Source organism: Passer domesticus, chromosome 12 (genome assembly GCF_036417665.1).
Source record: "Passer domesticus isolate bPasDom1 chromosome 12, bPasDom1.hap1, whole genome shotgun sequence".
Lineage (NCBI taxonomy): Eukaryota > Metazoa > Chordata > Aves > Passeriformes > Passeridae > Passer > Passer domesticus.
Window position 1 is genome coordinate 11,175,595 of NC_087485.1, and position 22,168 is coordinate 11,197,762.

The 22,168-nt window shown below is 36.1% G+C and overlaps 1 long non-coding RNA gene across 3 annotated transcripts in view; it reads left to right on the top strand.

Annotated features, from left to right (window-relative positions):
* LOC135279567 (uncharacterized) overlaps positions 1-22,168 on the top strand; it is a 102,681-nt gene that overhangs the window by 67,483 nt on the left and 13,030 nt on the right. For all 3 annotated transcript variants that reach the window (XR_010346780.1, XR_010346781.1, XR_010346782.1), the window contains exons 2-3: positions 19,945-20,063; positions 20,633-20,677. This is a non-coding gene — a long non-coding RNA (uncharacterized LOC135279567). The remainder of the gene's footprint in view (positions 1-19,944; positions 20,064-20,632; positions 20,678-22,168) is intronic.

A 22,168-nucleotide genomic window follows, 5' to 3' on the forward strand; every position in this document is an offset into this window, starting at 1 on the left:
TGATTATTCTTACATTAACATGGGACATTTCATTCATCAATGCTTTGCTGTAAAGAAAATTTGTCTAATGGATTTGGGTAGCAGTACTAAATAAGTGCATTGGTCCATTTTTCCACTGTAGCTACAGGGGTATTCAAAGCATATTAATTCAGTAATACTGAAAAAATTAACTGCTAAAATATATAGAAATATCATACAAAATTAGATTTCTGACACTGAATAATTTTAGTGATATTTCAATAGTAAATGAGTGTGCACACTAGCACTTTTATTGCTTTTGTATTTCATGGATGCCTTGATAAACAGGCAATGTTAATATTTCTTATGAGCGATGTTGCTTCACCTTCCAGGGCCACAGGGGCACAAAGTGTAGGATAAATTAGTTAAATATGCATTTTAAGGAGCTGCTTGGAGGAACAAAACTTATAATATAGTCAGGATTTATAATGTATAACCTTATAGTTAGCATTTTAATAATTTATTTGCAGATGATCAAATTTACTGTTGGTCAATGAAAGAGTTCAGATACAGACCAAAATTTCAGTGAAACAAATGAATTTCAGTGTTTGTTGCTCTCTCTCTGCCTGTTAAGCTACAGTTTTGATTTTTTTAAAAAAATATATTCATAGACACAGAAAATGCAACCTTTACAAATTCATCTGGTTTCTGCTCAGAATGGGAGGGATTGACTTTCAAAACCTACACTCCTTTTATAAGCATTGGCTCTGTTGGCGGAATGTACTTTATGTGCACTTTTTATGGTACTCTCGTTTCTTTTCCTCATTCACCTGATCTTTGTTTGTCTTGCACTTTCTAGCATTCTGTTAATCACTGGAAGCCACTGTGGAATCAGATCTGTGGCAGTGCCAAGAATTTCAGGAAGCTTTTTATAGTAGTTTGCAATTGAAGGCATGCATCATAAAACAAATGAGGAGGAAGGGAAGATGCTGTCCAATAGAAGTTCAGGGCTTGTTTTCTCCAACTCTAATCAGTGCATATTTTCTCCTTTGTTGAGCCTATCGTTGAACAGCAATCCATAAAATGAGGCCATGCTTGGCCTCCATTGCTTCTGCCATAGTTTTAAAGGATCCATGAAGGAAAGAAAAATGCTTTTCTCACTTTATATTCCTCTCAGTATTGGTTCAGGGGGAGCAGATGAACAATTCAGTTTAGCCTTGGAGTTTTGAGGTTCTGTTAGTGTTTGTATGGGACTTTGGATTCTCAATACCAAAGCTGCTTTACCTTGGCATTCCACTACCACAGGACAGGCTGGAGATTTTTTTTTTTCTTATTTCAAATACATGAAAAAAGAGATCTGATATTTTGATCTTTTTTATTGTGTAGTCAGATTTTCCTTCAGTCAGTGAGAGCTACAGATAAAAAAATGCAGCTGAACAGCTGGCTAGGCTTCTTTCTTTTCTTCAAGCACAGAACTTAGATAAAAGTGAACAGTGATGGTTTGAATTTAGTCCTTTGGGAAAGGATTCTACTCTTACTGATTAATTTTATTCAGGAAGTGCTCTGTTACTCTGTAATAAAACCCTGGGAGTTATATTGTAATTGTACAGCATAGGGTGTTCAGTTTGCATCAGGCTAGGAATTACCATAACCTTAAGCCTGTGTTACTTGCATTTTAACACAGACACTTGTTTTTTATGCAGAAACACAATGGAAAGGACCACCCTTTTGCTAGGCTTTTCTGTAATTCTGACTCAGTGCAGAAATAAATAGTACAACTTCAGTTCTGTTTGAAATATGTATCCTGGCACTGTAAATTTGATTCCTGTATAAAAATGCACTTAGAATCCATAAAAAAACCTCTATGTACTTCTCCTTCCTGAATGCCATCATTTATAAGTATGCTGTCTTCATTTATCACCTTTGGCTTAGATCCAGTCCTGATTTCTAAATTATATATCCTAATAACTGAAGCTAGGATGGATTGCACCTTCAAGTTTATATCCATTCCTGTGGTCTAAAAAAAAATCCCTTTGTTCCAATCATGACTGGTTTTTCACATCCATTTTTAATCCATATGCCAAGCATTCTCCATAGAGTTCAAATTTCAGTGAAAAAGGAACACTTCCGAAAGTTGTTCAGTTTGGTTTACAGTAGACAATGTTTGGGAAAGACAGAGATATTCCATATCCCAAAACTAAAATATACCAGATGTGCAGCTTTATTCTGGTTAAAAGCAGATCAGAAAAAAACATATATAATATTCTTTGTTTCCTAAAAGTAATTCAATATTGCTTTCAACAGAGAATATGATACTCTGATTTTATATAGCAAAAATGGGAAACGTATCTATGATAAAAAAGGAAATGAAAACAAATTACCTGTGCTTAAAATCCAATAAAACTCAACATATACACTCATGTCTGATATTAGTTGAATACATACTTCCAAGTCATGTAGGAATTAATTATTATTCAAGCAGTGTCATTTACCAGTGCGTACATTTAGCAGATTGCTCAGGTTGACATGAGAGTTTTTATTATTTCAAAAGGAATGGAACTAACAGGTTTTTACTGGTCATTCAAGGAAGTATTATTGGGTTCCAGTATGCTTCTCATGTGCTCTGAATTGAAGGATAAAAAGCAAGGGGGTAGTTTTTCTCATTAAAACACAACAGTGAAACAAGATACTCTTGTCTTCTTCCTTTACACCACAAGAAGCAGAACACAATATTTCCTCCAAATGCTTTTGTTTGTTAGGGGTTTCCTGTAAGTTTGATTGTTTTAAGAGACAGGAGAAAGGAGGAGGAGTTGAACTTGTTGGAAGATGTTTAATCATAGTTGTTATCTTGGAAGTGTCTGTAAGACATGTTTTCCCAGGCTGATGAGAAGAGTCTTTTAAGATTCACTCACCTTCAGATGTTAGACATCACAGTAATGATTGAAATATGGGACCCTCACAAACTTAAAACACAAAATGTGCTAAATTACTTTTCCTTGTGCATCTCTTCTTTCTGCAGTCAGGTCAGGCTGTCTGAGCTATCCTCTGTATTCTGCAGTCTTGATGTCTTTCACACAAAACATGTGTTTAAGCCTATATATTGCTATCCTTAGGTTTCCAGTTGTGACTAGGATTTTGGAGGCTATTAGGTTTGAATGTTTGGAGTTCTGGGTCATCTGGATGCAAGTTTAAAAGCTCTGCCATGAAATTCATGTGCTGTTACAAATTCTGACTGCAGTATTTAGAGATGTTCATATTTGGGGTTTTATTTTAGTCTTTTATTTGGTTATAATACAATAACAGAAACAAATAAGATTAAGGAATCAAAACAATTCAGTTGAATTTGCCCAAGTTTGGCTGCCTCTTGAATAAAAACTAAAACACATTCCACAAGGTTTGTGGTCCTGGTGAGTGTCTGTGACAAAACCAATTAATTTACTGCGAAAAAATGTCAATTCTGTATCACGTCTGTTTGGCAACATGTGCTAAATCCACACCAAGGTCTCTTCCATGAGCAGCTTCATAAATCCTTTTTGCAGGAAGATAATTAATATTGACTAAATGAAAAAATCAAATGGGCATATACTTTCCAGAAATATGTGGGCCTGGTGGATTTCTAGTTTTATCAACCAAAAGGGTGAGGAAAATCAGCTATTGCACTAGAAGGATGTCACTTTCTTATAATTATCTAAAGGTAAATGAGGTAATGAGGAGAAGAATTGTGACATAAGACCAGATTGTGTGTGGAGAAGAAAACCCCAGTAGATTCTGTTCTATGTTCATAAAACCTTTGTCTCCGACTTCTCATTTTAACTGTAATGAAGAGGGAGAAAATAATAAGAATAGTTAATATCCTGATTTCTGCTCTCCAAAAGTTAATCCTGAAAGAGAAATCTCAGAAGATGTTTGCATCACTCATGACTCAGAATATCTGTCCTTGTTCCAGCAGTGCAGCTCTCTGTGGTGCTTTGGTACAATAACACTTGGCTCGTACTCCTGCTAAGGGAGTTTTCCATGTAAGGCCCAGCAGCTGCCTTACTCTGGCTTTTTGTTTAGGCTACATTCTTCTGCAAAATCTGTCATCTTTAGGCTGGCAGGGGGAAAGTGCCTGAGCAGCCTCAGACAGAGGAGATCCCTCCACAAACACATGGTAGCTCTCAGGTTGGGTTCTTTAGACTGAAATACTGACATTTCAAAAATCAAGCAGTGATGTCAGTGCAAAATCCCTAATAGCTTGTATAACTGAATTATGTTAAATGGGAAGTGTTCCACTAACTTCTCATGTTCCAACAAGGTTGCTGTTGATAAGTTTCTTAGGACCAGAAGTTTGCAAATTCTGGAGAACAGGTTCTTGGGGATTTTTTAGTGTCTTTTCTTGTCATGCTATTTCACTCCAACTCTAATTTTGAGCTATCAGAACACAATGAAAACTACTTGTCAGAAATATAGCATGACTTGGCAAGAGATGCCTCAGCTATTGTCTACATCAGGTTATTTCTTTAGAATATGACATGTCAATTGCAGTGTGCTGTGTCACAAATTAGTGATGCCGTGTCTTACTGTAAAAAAACTATTATAAGATGCTGCTGTAGATAAAAGACATTACATCAGCAAATGTTTATGATCACCCAGGAGATAAGACTTTTGTTATCCTAGGGACAATCATATTTTCCCTGTCCCAGCCCTAAATGAAATACCAACTTCTAATATGTTGATGAAAGCTTGTCTTTCCCATGTTTCCCCTCCTCCCCCATTCCTTTGTAAAGCAATTTCAAAGTAAACAAAGGCCTACCACCAAGTAAGAGTTTACTAAGAATAAAAATTGAATTTGGTCTGCCTGTTGACAAGCTGATTGATTTGTGAGCTCTTATGACTGAATCCTCTCCTAAATGTGTTCTCATTTATCATGTGTAAGATTGTTTCAGAATCAATACTGGCTTAACACAGAAGCATTTCTGCCATGGACATTTTGAAAACAACTTGCCTTCTCAATACTGCTGCTAATTTTTTCAGGCAGAATTATCGGAAGAGTTTAATTGCACTTTGCAAGTTAGCACATGCTTATACTAGGTTCTGCTTTGAAACGATGATTTTCAAAGTAACTTCTATATATCATCTTTTTAAGAGAACAAAAATAGATTAAAATTGGATTTTCCTTCCTCTTCTAATGGGGAAATCAGATCGAACTTTCTCTAGTTGTTAAATGTGCCCTTTGAAAACCCATTTTCCAAAAATTGGATTTCTTAAATTAGCTTTTTAACATAATTATTAGCATTCTATTGGAATAAGTACCTGAAAGCAGTCTGGGAGTAAGCCTGCTTGGATGTGTGCTCTGTTTCTTCCCCAGCGATGCCAAGGGTTTAAAGTTACTTTTCTCAATTAAACACCCATAAATTCAATTTTAAATTATAAAGTTTTTAAAGTCAAATATAGTACAAGGAATGGAGAAAGGGAGAAACATGATAAAATGTTCAGAGCTCTTTAAGCAGTTCAGGAGCTGTCTCAGCCCTGGGTGCAGCTCTGGCTGTGCAGAGCTGAGAGGGCAGAGCTGGGCTCCCAGGACAGGCTGTGCCCACAGGGAAGAGCAGAGGCAGGACGTGCTGGGCACCTCCTGCCAGCCAAAGGGGAGACTGGGGAAAGGAATGCTCGGTGCCAAGTGTCCTCCACCTGCCTTTTGCACTCTGTGTGGCTTTTTCATGTTTTTACCCTTTCTAGCTGCATCTGTATAACAAACCACCAGGCTGTGGTAGAATCAGTTTGGGAGAGAATTGAGAGGTTTTTCACATTCTGATTTAATTCTGAAAGAGAAGTTTCCCCAGTCTGTTTGAATCTGGTGTTCTGGAAGGCTTTACCTGCAGACACTGCCACTTGTGCTCTCAGGCTGTCCCACTCCCCTTGTGCTGGTCCTTGTGTTGAGGATGCTTGGGGTGAGTCAGAGCCTGCAGGCACTGCTCCATGGAGGGATCCAGGAGGCATCCATGCTGTCACTGGGAGCACTGGATGCAGTTCTGGAAAGGATCTCCCTTGTCTTCCAGCCTACAGGAATTTTACAGGTTCCCACGTAAACCTTGTCACAGATGGCTCATGCTCAAAGATACTTAATTTGAATAAAAGACCTGAGTTTCACAAGATAAAAACGTCCTGATCAAAATTAACTTCTTTGCAAGTATTACTTTATTCTATGCAAAAGCACATATTTATACATCATTCTACCAATTTAGCCATCTTTATGCTTCATTATGTTGTATTTAATATATAATTATTATTCATTTATAATTAGGTATATTTAAATGTAATTTCCCCAAGGAGAAAAGCAAAATTGTCTTTTAATTTTTCAGGAACTGACTTAGCCTCTGTTCAAAACAATTGATTATAAATACAGCTTTACGTGTTACAATAATGACAGTCTGAAAATATTTCTCTACACTATTTTGCTGCCTACTAGCATGTTATCTTGCTCACACAGAAAGTAAATCAGAAATTTTGAGTCATGTGATTGCTCAAAAAAGATTTCAGGTTTTACCTTGATTTTTATATTTCTTTTGAGGTGGAATGAAACATTCAATTGTGACTGCCTTAAGTATATGCTCTGTCTCCATTTACATCAAAAGCAGTTTTTCTGTAAACTTAGAACAAGACACTCTCATATGACTGGTTTAAATTATTTCACAGATACAAATTAAATTTATGGCATAAATTCAGCATTCTGATGTAAAATAAAACCTAAAATAGTTGAAGTACTAAAACATTGGAATGTATTTGCAGGTGTTTAATACCGGACAAAAAATAACAAGTGGAAGCAAAACACAAAAGAAAGGTAAAGAACCAAAGAAATAATAATTTAAATTATTATTACTGTACTGTGCAAATTCAATTTGAATTAGAGCTGATGTTCAGCTGTGTAAAACCTAAATGTGTTGTTGAGCCAAAGTATAAAATTTTTTAACTTTCCACTTTATGTTAAATATGTTCATGATCACCTATTCTTCTCAAAAGGAATGAGTAGTATTTTTTATGAAATATTTGTAGCAACCATAAAGTGCTATTAGGGCTTACCTCGGAGTGGGAGATGATGATAATGTATACATGCAGACAGATAAATGATTCAATTCTTACTTACAAGAACAGCTGACAGTGATTGCTTATGCTCATTTCCTTTGTGCACACTATGTAGACCAGGAAACTCCAGGTTTCATGGCCTTTCATGTTCTCCAGACTAAATCAGTCACTCACATAATAATTATTAATTATTTCATGTTGACAGATTGTTGTACTGGTTTATGACAGTTGAAAACCATACAAAAAGAAAAAAAATTCAGCAACTGATAAAATACATTACAGCAGCAGTGATAGCATAAATAATTATCAGTTGTTTGTAAACAACTAACCAGATAAATTGAGATATTTGTTGTTGTGGTTCAGCTCACTGCACTCCAAAGATTCAGCTGTGTAGATTATGAAGCTGAAGGTACACAACAAAGGTTTTGGTTCATATTACAGTGGATTTATCCAGGTCATATTTGGGTCTCTACCCTGTATATTAAGAACATATGTGGTTAAACTTTTATTATGCAAGATATACACCAGTTGGTTGTGAATTTCTTGTATTGTGCTGACTCCAATGTTTAATTTCAACTTCAGCCCTCTCAGAGCTGTGGTGTTTGGAATATTTCTGATTTTAATCTGAGCTCTTTATCCTGCTGTGCTTTCAAAATGGACTCCTAATCACCTAGCTGGGTTGAACTTTTCATCTGGGGAAGGCTGTGAGGTATCCTAGCCAAAGATCAAATACTCTCAACTGCTGTGCAGTGTGGAAGCAAGCCAAAGTGATCACCAAACGCATTGCAAAGCAGGAAGGGAGGCTGTGATGTTCTTCATGTTTTTTCCCGAGTTGGAAGCTCCTCTGTAGCAGCTGAATTGGGGATATCTGCTGGGAGACATGGCCTGTGTGAACAAGCTGTGGTGCAGGGACAGGGCTCTGCAGAACGAGCACAGGAGAGGGACCTGTGCCAGCTTGGCTTTCTCAGGCTCTGCCCACTCTGGGCAGGTTCTGCCCCTCCACTGCATTGTCCTCCAGCAGGGCTGATAGGTGGAGGAGGGGGACAATAACAATATTTGGACACTGCTTCTGTGTTGAGAAGATTGGCTCCTACATTTAATTCCTTACCTGGTTGGCTGGAAGGATATTTACTTGGAGGATCTGTTCACACTACTGGATGATGTGGGAAGAGCTGGAAATGAAAGAAAATATATTAGTTTTCTTGGTTTGATAAAGCTCACTTCTATTCCTCTTCTTTTACTAACTCTTTTAGAACACAGTGTCATTTTTTATGGGTCCCATGCCAAAACAGGAGTGCTGAGCTCTTGTGATATCCATGTAGTAATACTTGGAAGCAGAGTGCTCTGTTCCACACTGAAAAGCAAATTTGTGTTTCTGAGAGGTTCAGCCATTAGCAACAAGCCACTGATGCTTTTCTGCTTAAGAAGGGTCTACAAAATAAAAATGCATTGTGCTGTGAATCACATGGACATTGAGTTTCAGTGTTCAGCATTATTTTTAAGTGAAAGGTTGCTACACAATTTTTTTAAAAAAAAATCACTGGAATATGTCACTATAATCAGGAAGTTTATTCATTTATAAACATATCTTATCTTTAGCATCTCAGTCATATGAAACTGGATTATTGTTTGTATTATGCAGATGACTCATTTCCCTTTCAAGGATGTGCAAATCATATGTCATATACAGTATCTGACCTTTCTTCTTTCAGTGTCTACAGGCCACCATTTGATTATTCAAAGCAATGCTTACAGTAATGATAACAATGTCAAGAAAAACAGTGCAGAAAAAGAAAAGTCCCTTAAGGATGGCTGATATTAAATGCACGCATTATTAAAATATTAGAGCAAAAGCAATACTGAGAAAAGTTTAAAATAATAGCAGTAGGAACTACTTTGAAATGAGGAACAGCATGGGAAAAAGCAGTGTGGAGCAAAATGTCTAAGGAATCCAACTTTTTTTCCAGATGAATTTCAAAACATGAAAGGACTGCCTTTGTGGAAGTGGAGACTCAGATGGTGAGGCTGTAGCCAAGACTCAGCCTCTACTCCTGCAATGTAAATCTGCCCTGGTTTCAGACTGCAAATCAGACAATGTCCCTTCCTGATTTCCCCTCTTGAGCAGACATCCAGAGTTCTGATCACTTCATGTCAGTGCTTGTCTCTGGGAACAATTTGAAGGGGTTGGGTAAAGGATAACCTGGCAGGTAGCTGATTTTTGCCTTTTTTCAAAGCTTCTCTAACCACAGTCCTTTGCAATGTCTTGACACTACCCCTTGGCACTACTCCAAAAGTAACACGTCAAATTTTGGGGTGCCAAGTGTTGACAAAGCAAAGGTCTTGTACAGGCACAGAACAGGGAACCCCAAAGTCACTTTTTTCTTAGATTTGGTAAGGGGTGTCTGTGACAGCTGAATGGCAGAATTCATTCCAGTTGTGCATCCATGGGGCTGAAACTGGAGCACTGCTGAGGTTGGCACTAGGGCCAGAAGTTACTGGGACAGTGTGAAGCTAAGCCAAGAGCGGAGCCAGCTCAGCCCAGGAGCCCGCTCAGCCCCTTTATTCCCATTACTGTGACTCATTCTGCTTTGGTGAAAAATCTGTCTTCTTTTTTGTATAAAATCTGTTTATGACATGTGTCAGGACAACACATAAACTCCTGTTGATTCCCACCTGTACTTTTAATCTTCTTATAATTAAAATATTTTATTAGCAATGGATATTATTGGTATGATTTTGGTGTGGGTGATTTTCCAATTTGCTAATCTTACTATTAAAATTAATATTTAGGTTATTTATCCATCAAATAGGAATAATGATGTTAGTTATCTGATGTTTATGTCTTTCAGTCACGAAAATGTTCCTATTTAGGCTGTAACAGGCCACACACATGTAATCACAATAAATAGCATCTAATATGTTTACAGTAGTGGAAGGATGAGGTTAACTTCTGTTTTCATATTGATGGACTCAGCTGGACTTGGAATACTATTGTTTACAATTGGCTACATTTTTGTTGTTGTGCTTTACCCTCAGATTAAATCTTTATTTCATCAACTAACCCTAGGGATTCCCTGTTATAATCAATGTAATAAACAGCATCAGTTGATAGCCTATAGCTGATGCTCATTTGTAATTAGGCTTGTGTTTAAAGAAGAATAATTTTCTAAATTTTTCTGCAATAATTTTTCTTTATATTTATTTATGAAAGGCAGGATTAAAAGTTGACTATGGCTTGTCTTGTCTCCACATGTCTTTAAAGCAAGGTCATTCAATTGGTACAGCATATTTCATTGTCTCTTTTAAGCATAATTTTGGCAGGGAAATTGCTAACAGTCAATATAAGCTCAGCACCTAACTACCAAGTACTCATTCAAAAGTCTGCCCAGCTCTATTGTCAGATGCTCGCTGCAGACACAGCTACCCTGTGAGAGCAGAGCATATGGCAAGTGTCAGAAACACCCTGCTAAAAGGGGAAAAAGTAGGAGCAAGATGCAGTGGACCAGGGCACAGATAACAACCTCCAAGTCATGCTCTACTTGATGAAAAAACATGGCCAGAGGCAGACATCCTGCAGGAATTAAATATAAATCTTTAACTGCTGTTCTCAGAATGCAGGTGACCTCTAAAGCTTTTCGTGTACAGTGAGCAAAGGGACATCTAGTGAAAGTTGTTCAGCAGACAAGTTATTAACTTTACCTGTTAAGTTTCCCTTCTTTGGCCCATTTCTGCAAATTTGTAAATGCTTGCCTATGCAGCATTAATGTAAATCTGGTGAGGTGATCTGTACAGTTTCAATCTTTGATGAAAGTAATCTTGTAATAAGTCTTAATCTCTAAAGCAAGATATAAATAAAACCACTTCAGAAAATAAATTGAAATAATCTCTATAAAGTATGTTCCTGGTTAGTCAAGAGGATCAGCAAGCTCAAAGTGGTCCCAAACTTTGGGTGTGTCTAGTACATATTGTCAGGTTGAGCAATTTTTGATAAAACAGAATGTGTCATATCTGTGTGCATCTTAGATTACAACATTGGTATTTAGGAATTGAATAAAAGGAGAAAGGAACTGACAGGAAAGCTGATGGATTATTTAGGTATGGGTGGCTTAAAGCTTTTATCTGTGTGAAACTCAAGACAGCCCTGAGAATTGCTCTGGTAGTACAAGTTGTCCAGCTTGCACTGTTAGCACAGTGCTTTATTTTGATCCAGCTTTCACCATGTAGGTTTACTCCTTGGTACAAGATTAATTTCCCCTAAAACCACTGCTAATACTCTCAAACCTCCTGCTTATGTGACTGGTTTCCTGCATTTAACTCTGGGAGGAAGTGCTGATCCACCCCTTCTGAGACTTTGGTTAACACTCCTTGCTGCCAGCCCATACTAGGACTGGGCCAGCTGAGCTTAAAAAAAAAAAGAACTTTAGTTCTAAATCTAGTTTAGACAAAATGTATGTATAGATAAAAGAATGGTAAAATAGTTTGCAAAGTGCAAAGCTTAGTTTCTTACATAATAAAGCTGCTGGCAGAGCAAATTAGCCTGCTGCACTGGACCCAGAGGAGGGCTGCTCACCCTGAGCTGTGAATGCAGAATACTTTTCACTTGAGACCTAAGTTTTTCCTATGAGACAGAAATTCTGTGTACTCAAATGCTTTCAGTGACCATTCCATTTCTATATATGGCTGATGATTTAAAGCTCATATATCAGGATCTCCACCAGTTCTTCCTAATTCTGTTTCAATCTATGCAGATGTGGGAAGACAGATGCATATATATGTGCAAAAATGCACAATGGCAGAGATGCAATATTTTTGAATTCCAGCTATGCATGGAAACACTTTATTATTTCAAATTATTAGCCATTAGTTCAAGTGAAAAAAATATTGTGGTTATGATCAGAATGTGGGAATCTTTTTTCTTTTGCTGTGTAGTTTTCATGCTATGGCTAGTTGTTGAGAAGTCTGAGAGGGATAGATAATGACTTGTGCAGCCATTCCACTCCAGGGCCTGGGAAGATGCTGGAACTGCACATGTGAGTTTCCTGGTATACTGAAGGGACTCACAAGCTCACCTTCAGTGACAAAGTGCATTTTAATCTGGGCTTGACACTTCGGGAAACTTTTAAATGAGAATGAATTAAGCAATTTATGCCAGATATCCACAATAGGCCTTGGAGATCGCCTAATCCTGTGAGGAAATGTGCCTCTCAATTTGAGAGGTTTAAATAAAAATACTTCAATTTGTATTCTGTTAACACTTTTATAGCATGATTTTTATAATAAACACAACAGCTGCAGCAAGATTGTTTTTCTTGCTGTAAGGCATAGGAGAGACTGTTTGCCAATATTATGTATCAAAAAGGTGTCTTCACATCTTGACTTAGCCCTGAATATTTCAGCAGAATCTCTAATAACAGACTTGCATATTATAAGATTCTATTATGCTATGATTTAAAAGGCAAGAAGGAATTGGTTGTCATCATAGGACTCTGATTTGCAAAGACTAGTTTCAAGGATATGTTGTATGTTTTTTGGTTTATTGAGACTGACTTTTGTTTGTCTTAGGTCAGAATCTGTGGCCCTGAAAAAAACTATATTCCCTTGTTGAACCTTATTAAAGGAATGTATTAAGTACATACTAACTATTGCACTTGATTCATTTTTTGCAAAATATATTCTTCTTCCAAGTTTCTGCTTTCATGAATGGGAAGGAAAAAGTTTTCATGGGGGAGAGTTCTCCTGCAATTTCATCTTTAAATAAAGAACTATTTCACTGTGGCACATAGGAAGTACAGGAGTACCAGCCTCTATTTTACACCAGGAAACTTTAAATGGGTGGACTATGGTTTGAAATTAAAAAAAAAAAAAAGACAAGAGCATGATCACATGATCACCAAGAGCATCTTCAGTACTTTATTTTTTTTTTAATTTTTTTCCTAAACTTCTATACTTTTGTCTGCTGTATATTTAAATTAGTGTCTCCTGTAAGGCACAGTTGTATGAAACAGTGATGGTGAGCTTTTCTGTCACGTACCCAAATCCTCTGCTAGTTGGAGAGGTGACATACCAAATACTAGGGAAAGACAGAATCCTGCACTGGTTTGTACATGGCTGTTTCCAGCAGAGTCTGCTGCACCACTGAAAGACAGTTTGGGTATCAAGTTATGTCCTGAGGTCTCCAGGCTCACTTTTATAGAAGAAAATGAGTAGCTGCATTCATATGCCACTCTCAGTTTTTTAAGTGATTGGGAGTTGCATCAAGTGGAAAAGTTTAAATTCTGGTTTAGTATGTGCAGAATTCCTGCGAATCCTAATCACAGAATGCTCTAAGTAAGGCAGCAAGCACCTGTGTGGGACTTAGTGGCTGGCTGGGGTTAAACCACAACAGTAACTTAGAAAAGTTATTTTTATACTGCCCTTAGCAGTTGAATAAGTCACTTGGGAAAATGAAATAAGGTATGAGCAGGATGTCTGGTGTTGACAAACACTCTACTCATAGGAAGAGCAGCATAAACACTGGCTTGTAGCTTTGTCTCAGAGTTGCATGTCGAACACTAATCATCATAGCCTGGTATTTTCCTAAATCAAAATGGCTTCACAGTCATTAAAGTAATGGAAAATCTTTACAAGAACTTTCACAAAAGGATATGCTACACGTTAATCAAACTTATGGCAGCTGCTAGAAGGGATTGTCAGTTTCTTTTATGATGAAAATCCACATGGGGCCAATTCACAATGCTGGCCAAGTTACAGGTGTCACATGTATAAAACATGTCGTTGGTTTAAGATTTAATTAGGACTTTCTTCTCTGATCATAACACTTTAAAGGAAAAATACACTCAGGATTTAATTTTCTTTGAGAGTGGTTATTAATTTGATGTGATTGATGTTAAATGGGAATTAAATCATAAATGTGATTATGCTTGTGGTTGGATGTTGTCTCAGCAGATTGTTTCTGCTTGTCACTTTTGAATGACTGGTGACGTGATATGGCATGTTGATTTTTATTATTGCTTAACGATTTCACTTTATCATCATTTGTCAGGAAACTGATTTTCCTCTTAGTCCCATTAATATTAAATCTGTCATAACTAGATTAGGATAGAATTGTTATCTATTGCACCTATAAACCCTAGGCTAAATTCTACTTCCAGGAAAAAGACAGTGTAATAATACAGAGGGGAAAACCAACCAACTCACAAAAATTAAAGCTGGAATGTGAATACCAACAGATGAGAGTAATTTTTTCCCCCCTGTAATTATGGTGTATATTTCTATTTACTTGGCTAAAACACATTTCAGGGGTGCTTATATCTGAACTGGAAACTCATTTATCAGAGACAGAATAGGAAGGAAAAAACAGCAAGGTGAGGAATTCAAAGATGGAATAAGAATACTGTACCTTTTAAAGATAGTAATTTACAAGTTTGGAGAGGCAGTCACTGATTTTCCTGAGAGGAAACAGGCTTTTGGCAAAGATGGCAGAGAATGAGACACCATTTCTGTGGATCCCTCCCCATTTGGGTTCAAAATGCACATAGAGGAATTGTAGGATTTCTGTCACCTTACAGAATGGACCCAATGTCCCTAGGACAGGGGCTGCCCTGGGTTTCCACACTCTTTCATCCAGAGACTCACAACGACTGCTTGGTGCATTATGCCCTTATACAATCAGAGTTGAGCTTGGAGCCTGCAGGTCAATTAGACAAATTTCTGTGGTCTCACTTCAAGCCTTACATTTGTTGCTCATTTGCACTAACCAGTGTTCTTCTCTGGTACTTATTTGATGCCCATTACTGTGATATCTGAGAACAAAGATCATTGAGAACAGATACTATTTCTACCAGAAAACCAAGTTTTGCATTGTTGTAGAAGCAGAAGAATCCTATTAATTCCCAAAGCACATCAGAGTACATGGCACACAATGCAAGCCATGTGCTCTCTCTACACAAGCCCCAGCTCACAAGCTGAGATAGCTGTGACATATCCCTCAGCCTGAAAAATAAAAGGTAAAAGCTTTTTTTGGGGAAATTTTTAGAATTTGAGAAAAAAAAAAAAAACAAACCAACAACCAAACATTTATTTAAAGACAAAGTTTTGCTTTCTAGCTTAAATTTGGGTATAGAAATAAACTTGAAATATAAGTATAATAATAATTCAAATATAACCTTGAAAGCTGTTTTGTTGGGTTTTTTAAATTCATGATCCCTGCATTTGTATTAGTCTCAAACCTAGTATTGGATTTGTTAGAACTGTCTTTATTTTGGAAAATTTCTAGAATTTAGACATCTCCCTGCTTGATTGATCCACCATCTACTATCAATCTCAGAGCCACACCGAGCAGGATGTGCTATCAATTACAAGTGACACACAGCAGGACACATTGTAGTTTTTGGGCATCGAAGAACCAGTGTACCATAGGATATCATTAAATGAAAAAGAAGTTGATTTTTGTGCTGAGAGTGCTAACAATTTTGCACAGCTTTTAAAACATGCTTTTTAGATTCAAGAAATAAATCAAAATTAAAGCTTTCTGGCAAATTCTTCACCTTTATTTGGCAACAAAACTTCACTTTAAAAGTTTCTCTTCAGTGCTAATATTTAGTAACAAAAATTTAAAAGTGATAAACTTCAGGAACAGGCAAAGAAAAGCAATACCTCAAGAACATTAATTGTCTAAATGACTGAATATGACAGATTATGCAGGAATATTTTACAGTAGAGAACCCATTTTCAAACAGTCTTTCAATTTTATACAGAGTGTCTGAAATTCAGCATCAGTCACATTAGACTGCAGTTCTGTTTTTTTTAGAAGATCTGTGACTTCAAATTTACAGAAGTAGCTTGTGCTATCTAGTATTAACTGTATCAGAGAACCAAAGAAGGAAGGGGTTAGATTCTGCACTGTTGGTACAGAAAAGAGGAGAAAATTAAATTGAAATAAGTGGAATTACAGAGGAGAAAAACGAGTCGGAGATCAGAATCAAGACTTTATTGAAAAAGCTTATGATGTTGAATATTAAATTAATCTAATTTGCACAGTCTGATGGTGGCCATTAGTGCCTGAAGTAGAGGCAATGAAATGCTAATGTGATTAGTTAGCAACACTAAAAACAACCAGTGTATTTTTCCTTTGATTGTCTGTGTGTTTAAGAATATTTCATTACTTCTGCTTCCTTTGAAATAAGGGTAAGATATAAATCATAGGCACAGATATAACTAGCGGTTGTGACGTTTCGTTACAGAGTTTAATTACATGAATCATAAAATATTGCTACAATTTTCCAAACTGTTAAACCTTAATTAATATGAACCCACAGGGACCACCTTGATGGTTCATAATACTCTGGAAACTCTCTTCCTACAGTAGTAGTTCATATGGTTGAAGATTGCTTTATAATTTACAGCGAGTGATCAATTATTAGAAATGAAACCAGACAAATTAATTTAATATAAATGGGGTTGTACGGAGTTTGACTAATTCTTTTTAATTACCTATATGTTATTTTTTCAATAGTCTAACAAAGGGAACCATTATTCTTCCCCATGTACAAATTCATTAATCTCATTACCGTGCAGTATTAATATAATTTTATCACACATTCCAGAAGTGCAGCACATTGACAAACCATAATGAATCACAGCATTAGTGTACTATCACTACATTAATTTCAGGACATGCCTTGCTCATCTGCAATTTACGTTGAGACTTAGTATAAAATGAGCTGCATAAGCACGTAATTATGACATCTGCTTCTTTTCAGGTACCTCTTTGTAAATCAGTGACAAAGGAATAACAGGTTTAAATATGTGTTAACACTCTGATAGCATGTATAATTGCAATATGGCAATGTGTAATGAAGATTAAATTAGACTGCAGTGTACCTGACATATGCAAGAGCATAATTGAACTGCAATAATTATGGAATGAAAGAGACTATAAAGTACTAATATTTCAGTTCAGCATGGTAAAAGCAGAGTAAAGGAGAAATATTGTTGAAATGGTGATGCAAACAAGTACATTGTCTTTATAAGGAAAAGTTATTTATGTTTTTAATTTTTATCTTCAGTATACATAACACGTTCTTGGTGTTAGGTAAAGTTCTCACAGACTCCTGTTTTGATCCTTCTTGGATTTCAGGTATTTATGCTTTTTGTTTCTACAACAGCAGATAAATCTCACCACATCTAAATATAAGACTGCTGATGAGAGATTTTATGAGACTGAGAAACTGAATGTCACACATCTACTGTGGTAGAAACCAGTGATTCACTGAGGCTGTGGTCTCCAGTCAGGGGCTGAGGAAGGGTTATGTGCTTTGTCCTGTAGGAGAGACAGCCTGAAACATATGGGAGATCAAACTGTAAGCCAGAGGGTATGGCAAATTATTAACTGCATTTTAACTGAAGTCATTATCACAGAACTGCTAAAATATTTATTTTAGATGTGTATCATGTTATACTTCAACTTCAAATCACTTGTGGAGCACAATTAATTTTAAAGGTTAGTAACAGAATATTGGGGTTTGTGTTAAGTGCTCTTATTTGAACAAAAAAATGCAATATATGTGAATGTGATTCTGATGATGTCTGCAGTGTAATACCACATTTACATTATAACCTAAGTTATGCTATCATACTTTCAGAAAAAAATGTATTTGCCATATGAACAAAATAGGCATTTGTATATATAATAATATTATATTTTACTAATCAGTTTATTGTTATATTAAATAATTTTCATTGTCCAAATGACTGATCACCTCTCATAAAATATAAAATCCTATTCATGCGTATGATAGCACTTAATAATATATTAAATATAATCTGTGATCCCTTTGTCACACATTTGTGTACATGTGTGCACATACAGTGTGCATACATGAGACTGCACTGTATTTCTTCTAAGAAGTGATGTGTCTAGGAATTTTGTAGCTTCTTAGGCTTTCTCCTGAGAGCAGCTTTTTTGAGCTTTCTTCTGGCATCAGCTTTTCTCTTGCTGTTACCAAGTTGGAAAACCACAATTCCTCCACCTATTTCACACGGATGTGTTTAAAAAAAATTCAAGTTGCATAAAAGGATTCCCAGCGAAATCATCAGAACCTGAGCAACAAATAAAACAACGTGTGACCTTCCTAAAGAACCTGGTGACTTTTTCAGCTCAGGGTTGCCTCTGTCAGAGCTCTGTGGCTCTCATTGTGCAGCTGGCTGAAGGATTTCCCCTGGGACACCCCACTGGAGGCAGCTCAGCAGCCAGGCAGGTTCCAGCTGAGAGCAGAGCTGGCTTTGCTGGGAATTCCTCGCACAGGAACTTCACTGAGCTCCCCGTGGCCAACAGCCACAGAGCCTCGTTTGGGTTGGACTGGGCCCTAAGAAAGCACACAGACAAATATTTTGAGAAATTTCTCAAGTCTTTCTAGTTTTTCCCTAGTAGCTACACGTGCATGCTCATAGCCATGCATGCACCCATCCTTCATTAATTAGCTAAGACAACTTAAGAACTTTTATCAACTTGATTTTGAGTAGCCAGACATGCAGAGAAAGGTAAATAATATTTTAGTCTCAAGGATGAAATTGCAGAATGTAGTAGCTCTTTCTGTAGTGCTACTGCTCACATTTGCAAATTTTCATATCTCCTATCATGTTGACTCAATGTTGTTATAATAGATTTAACTAACAAACTTTCTGTGTGATGATTAATAAAAACCCTAATAGAAGTATATGAAATTAGACCAGAAAACTTAAGAATGAATTTAAGGGAATGGTGGATTTTTCCTGGTGTTCTTATTCAAGAAACAGAAAAATTTAGATATTAAATACCATTATTTTAGGACAGATAAGCTAGTTTAAAATTAGAGGAGTTTTTACTAAACTGGAACTTTTTATGGTTTAAAGCAGGATTTAAACAATACTTTCTATTCAAACTGGTAAAAGAGTAATATAAGGGAGAATGGATTTTACTTGTTATAATAATACATATGACTCCTGGGAATGTTTCAAAGAATTCTTTTAAAGTTATAAATTTTCTATGTAAGCAAAAACACACCAGAAAATTTATAAAGGTAATTTTATATCAATATAAATATACGGTTTGTTTGAATTAAATAGCCCTAATGAGGAAAATAGAGAAGAATTTTAAAAGCTGTAATTTATGCTGCGTTTTGGACAGTAGGACAGATAATGCCACAATCTTTTACTGATATGCTGGAATAAATAAGCAATTTTCTAAAATATTTTATGAATTACAATTTAAAAATTTTCCAAATTAGATTGAAAAAAGTGCCTGTTTACTGTTTATACACAAAATCTGTTTAGTCATCACATTTACAGTAATGACAATTAAACCTCCAAACAGTTCTACTATCTAAAAATTATTAACCTGTAGAAAGATTTTAGTTATGTAATGTTAATGCCACCTGAATATTGGAAATTAATATGATTATTTGTTTTTAAAGTGAATTAACGTTGAATAAATTTAAGATTACTTTATTGAGACTAAAGATATTTTAGTTTCTTTTCTCCATGTAAATACAAGCATTTTGTCCATGGTATACTTGCTAGCGCATTATTTCATCTTGATGCAAAATTTTCTGGATACTAGAGAGGATCTACACATCATTTCCTTTCTTCAGCCACTTTAAGGTATCTTACTTTCAAGAAGTTTTCCTGATATGTAACCTACATTTTTCCTTTTTTTACATTAATCTTCTAACTCCTAGTTATATTCCATGAACGTCATTAGATAATTCTTTTGTCGTATTTGTGTGTTTATATCTTGAAATATTTATAGACTGCTACAATGCCTCATATCCCCTACCTGCTCGTTCTTTGGCCAGTCTGTTACCTCTTTTAAATCTTTCCTCATAAATCTCTTTCCCTTGACTATACAACATTCCTTGCTTTGCCCTGAATTCCCTTCCTTTCTCCCAGTCTCTCTCACAGTGAGGTGACCTGTGCTGGACACAGAGTTCCAGATAGGATTGTCTCCCAGCCGTGTTGACACTGACAGGACCTCACTGGCCCACCACGGGATGTTCTGCACAGACAGTGTAAAATTGTAGTGGGGGGGGGGGTTACTTGGGGGTTTTTTTGGGGTTTTTTTTTGGTTTGTTGGGGTTTTCTTTGTATTTATGTACTTCTTTTTACAAACTGATGCCAAATATCTTATTAAGAAACAGCTTTAAGAATCTTTGTTATAATTTCTTAGGTTTCTCTCTTCAAGTTGAATACATATTTATTTGCCTTGGATATATGAGCAAATGAGCACCAAACACACACACACTCCATCGTGTGTCCATCTCCATTGTCCCACATGTTAAAATTCTCTCCCTTTTCCCTCATATTTGCTAATGGGCACAGACCGAAGTTTTAGGGCCAACAGAAAGACATTGATGTTACTTCTACCCTGTCTCTTTTCTGAGTACACAAATGCAGGGGTTGATTTATGATTGAATCTTTAGAGCTTTTAGTTCATGGTCCTGCCCTCCTCCTATCCTGACATGTTTGCTGCCCTTAAAGACAGTAATATGGTTTGGGAAGCTGAGACAAACAAAAATTTGTTGTTTTTTTGGGGTTTTTTTGGGTTTTTTTTAATATGCTTGTATTTTATCCATTTCAGTTGCTAGAACTGACTCACTGCACAGCCCCAGGAATACGAGTGCTGGTAAGAAAGAGAGAGAAGAAGCTTAGCCAAGGCAGGGGAAGGAAAACCTGTAACAACTCTGATTAAATTGGTCTGAAACAGTAAGAAAATTGCTAACATTAACAGCAACTGGTCACGTCAGATACGCACTATTACATTTCAAAAAGAGTGATACTTTAGTAAATGGCCACTTCAGTCATATATTTTGCTTTCTATTTAAGAGTCCATGTTAAAATATCATTTTATCCTTACCTTCAGTAGTCGTATTGTATATTTATTGGATAAAATATGGTCAGTATCATCCACTGAGGGTTTTTTCCCTTTGTTGTGTATGTTCATTACTGCTTCATGCATAGGATTTCACCAAGTGTCTTTTTTCCATTAGACAAACTTTAAAAGAATTTGCATATATATAGAAGCTTTAGTAAATGAAATCTATGTAGATTGATGGATTTCCATGACTCGGAGTTGTAGCCAAATTCTTAATTATTGCAGCTGTAATAATATTGAAATACAGGACTTTTCAAAACAGCTTTATTAATTTTAATGCAGTGTTTAGAACACTCTGCTTTTTGTTGAGCAATAAGCCAAAAAAAGAGGCTTTTTCTTTTAATAGAGTCAAGTTTTGCCTTTTTTAGTTCATAAGTCAGCACGCTAATATTCAAAGTATTTAAAGATGTCATGATGACTCTGACTTGTTGTAGAAATAAATAAAGATGGAATCCATATGTTTTCCTTTTGATGGATTAAGGGCCATGTTTACAACAACATAAGTTTACACTGTTGCTGCCCTCAAGTATTCTGCAGACCTTCATGGGTCAGCTCCTGCAGAGGCTCATTCTTACTCAAGAGTACAATTATAGTAACCATTTCCATGGTTAGGGAAACAGTCTGTTCTGGATAGAACATACAGCATAATGCTGATGTATTAAAAAAAAAGAGAGAGAAAAAGACCCAAAACATTTTTTATATTTTAGAACAACTTTTTTTTTTTTTTTCCAATAGCAATACCTCAGTCCTTGATGGTTTACTACAGATTAGCATTCCTCAAATGTCATTAAAATATATTGTATATATATTAATTTTATTTTGAATTGAGATTGTTCTTGTGTCACAGATAAATAGAGAGGAATGTTTTTTTAAGGGATGGGGAGTCTCATAGCTGCTATCCTTCCTTTTTCTGTTTTAGTGTCTTGAAATCTTCATTGCAGCATTATCAATGTGCAAAAGCCACACAATGAAGCTGTATGCAAATTATTGTCTTATTCAGAGACATAATTTGGAATAATATCTCCACTGCTTCAGTGTTCTGCTTTTGATTTTCTCTGGAATTAGTAACAGATTAATCTGGACAATATTTTTACAGTGTTCATGATGTATTGAGATAAATGTTGAGCTCTTGCACATGTTTATGAGGTCAAGTTTAAAAATGTACATATTTATTTCTGCTGGTGTTTGAAGCTGCAGTTTGAAGAGTCTTCAATCTTGGTGAGCTAATAGCATTGATGTTTA